This window comes from Castor canadensis, chromosome 2 (genome assembly GCF_047511655.1).
Source record: "Castor canadensis chromosome 2, mCasCan1.hap1v2, whole genome shotgun sequence".
Taxonomy (NCBI): Eukaryota; Metazoa; Chordata; class Mammalia; order Rodentia; family Castoridae; genus Castor; species Castor canadensis.
In genome coordinates, this window is record NC_133387.1 from 175,340,977 (window position 1) to 175,343,869 (window position 2,893).

The 2,893-nt window shown below is 35.7% G+C and overlaps 1 pseudogene; it reads left to right on the plus strand.

Annotated features, from left to right (window-relative positions):
- Nucleotides 1-1,176: 1,176 nt before the first annotated feature.
- On the plus strand, nucleotides 1,177-2,301 carry LOC109678639 (olfactory receptor 8G50-like; annotated as a pseudogene).
- Nucleotides 2,302-2,893: the final 592 nt, after the last annotated feature.

Below are 2,893 nucleotides of genomic sequence, written 5' to 3' on the forward strand. Positions count from 1 at the left end.
TTATCATAATGAAGGCTATATGGAACAAACCCATAGTTGACATTGAACTAAAAAAGGAAAAACTGAAAAAAAGTCCTTCAAATTAAGGTATCCACGCTTACTCAATGTAGTGCCTTTATTCCTAGTCAGAACAACAAAGCAAGAGAAAGAAAGAAGATGAACACAAATAGGAAAAGGGGAATAAAATTATTTATAATTGTATAAGATAAGATCCTATAATTAAAAGTCCCCAAATGCTCCATCTAGATTTGATAAACATGTTCAGCAATGTTAACAGAATACAAAATCAACATAAAAATCAGTAGCATTTCTATATACCAATAATAAACAGGCTGAGAAATGAATCAGGAAAATAATTCCATTCACAATAGACACAAAAAGGAAAATCCCTAGGAATAAGCTTAACTAAGGAGTTTAATATTGCTAATTGAAGAAAACACAGGAAGGTAGAAAGACCTCTCATGTTCGTGATAGGAAGAAATAACATTTTGAGAAGGGCTGTATTACTGCAAGCAATATACAGATTCAATGCATTAGCCATCAAATCTCAATGACATTTTCCACAGGAAAAGAAAAATGTACTAAAATTCGTACAGAAACAAAAAAGGCTCAAAATACCCAAAGCAATCCTGAGCACAAAGGAGCAGTGCTGAAGGTATCATAGTACCTGCTTTGAATTATAATACAGAGTTGTAGTAACACATATAGCATGATTTTGGTACAAAACAGACAGGCAGATTGATGCAATAGGATAAGATCCAGAAATAAACCCACATACCTACAGCTGGGTGATTCTCAATACAGGTACCAAAAGACAGCCTCTTTAACACAGGTTGCTTGGAAAACCAGACATCTGCATCTATAAGACTGAAACTAGATGCTTATCTCTCATCCTTTATAAAAATCAACTCGAATCTCAAAATGGACCAAAAACCTTAATGTAGCATTTAACCCTTTGAAAGTAGTACAGAAAAGCAGAGGAATAAGCAATAATTTTCTAAATAGCACACTGATAGCTCAGGAAATAAGAACAAGAATTGAAAAATGAATGTTGCATCAGGTTAAAAAGGTTCTGCATTTCAGACCTGGGATTTTGATAAGGAATGCATTGAATTACCAGACCAATTTGACAAAATTGAGTATTACTAGTAACCAGGTGTATAGCCTAAATCAAAAATGGGGGTAATCCCATTTGATATTTCTTTATGATACTATATTTCTGGAATTCCAAGTTTTTTAGTGACAAAGATAGGAATCTTGCAAAAAACTGACACATGACCTTACCAAGAAGAGCTGAATTATATTTCAAACTTAACTGGTTGCTGTGACATTAACTATCTCATAATTTTACTTTTTTCCTATATAGGACTCCCCAAAGAAAACGACAAAAGGAAATTATTCTGCAGTGACTGAGTTTATCCTCAGCTTGTTAACCAAGAAGCCAGAGCTCCAGCTGTCACACTTTCTCTTACTAGGATTTTATGTGATCATGGTGGAGGGGATCCTGGGCATAATCCAGCCTAGATTCCACTTGCACACCCCCATGTACTTTTTTTATCAGCAGTCTGTCCTTCATTGACAGTTGCCAGTCAAGTGTCATTACTCCAAAAATGCTGTTGAATTTTCTAACAAAGAACATCATCTCCTAGCCCACATGCATTATTCAGTTCTACTTCTCTGTTTTTGCTGTGTCAGTGTGTCACGTGTTGGCTGCAATGGCCTAAGACTTTTTATGTTGCTGTCTGTAACCCTTTGCTTTACAATGTCACTATATTCTATCAAGTCTGTTCCTGGATGATAGTTGGGATGTATGGCATAGGCTTGATTGGTGCCACAGCCCACACAGTTTACATGCTAAGACTGGTTTTCTGTAAGGCCAACATAATAAACCATTACTTCTATAAACTTTTGCGGTTGTTGGAACTCTCCTGTTCTAGTACTTTTGCCAATGAGATAGTAGGTCTTTGCTTCAGTGCATTTAATATTCTTTTCCCAAACTAGACCATAATTCTCTCTTGTATCTTCATCATTGCCAGCATTCTCCACATTCGCTCCACAGGGGATAGGTTCAAAGCTTTTAACACTTGCAGCTCCCACATCTCTGCTGTTGCTGTCTTCTTTGGATCTCTTGCATTCATGTATCTGAATCCATCCTCAGTCAGCTCAGTGGACCAAGGGAAAATGTCCTCTGTGTTTTACAGTGTTGTGGTGCCCAAGCTGAAGCCCCTGATCTACAGTCTGAAGAATAAGGATGTCAAAGTCACCCTAAATAAGTTCCTTGAAAAAAGAAGTTTTGTGTGAAGAGGATTATTTTCCTTTAATAAAACTATCACATGTTGAGGTTTGGTAAAGAAACAGTGAAGAGTAAAATATGTATGCTAGTTATTCTAGTACTTCATTATTTGGGAGAAAGTTGGTAAGGGTAGGACTAGATTTAGAGGTTCAGACACAATTTAGATAGGACCTCTCTGAGGTGCTCCAGTGACTTTCCACCTATAGTAGTCTGTATTACCGATAATATTTTTTAAATGCTTACAATCCTTCCACATGGTCAGTTTTTTCTAAGCAGGGAGCATGGTTCTTTTTTGACCAGATTTGCTTATGTCAAGTCAGGGAATAAATACATTTTGTTACTATCTTTTGATATTCTTAACATTTTGTGTACTTTGTCTTTTTAACTAAGTGTATTTGCAAACATTTTTGAAAGTGTGATCTTCAAAATAAACAATTTTCACTGTTTGAAACATATGAAATATGATTCCTAATTCTCACTAATGCTGTATAATTACATCATGGAATATGGAGTCATATTATGGGTGATAAGAAATTTCCTATCATTGGGAGAAGTTATCAATAATGGGCAGGACTAGACGTATGCACATTTTGACATACA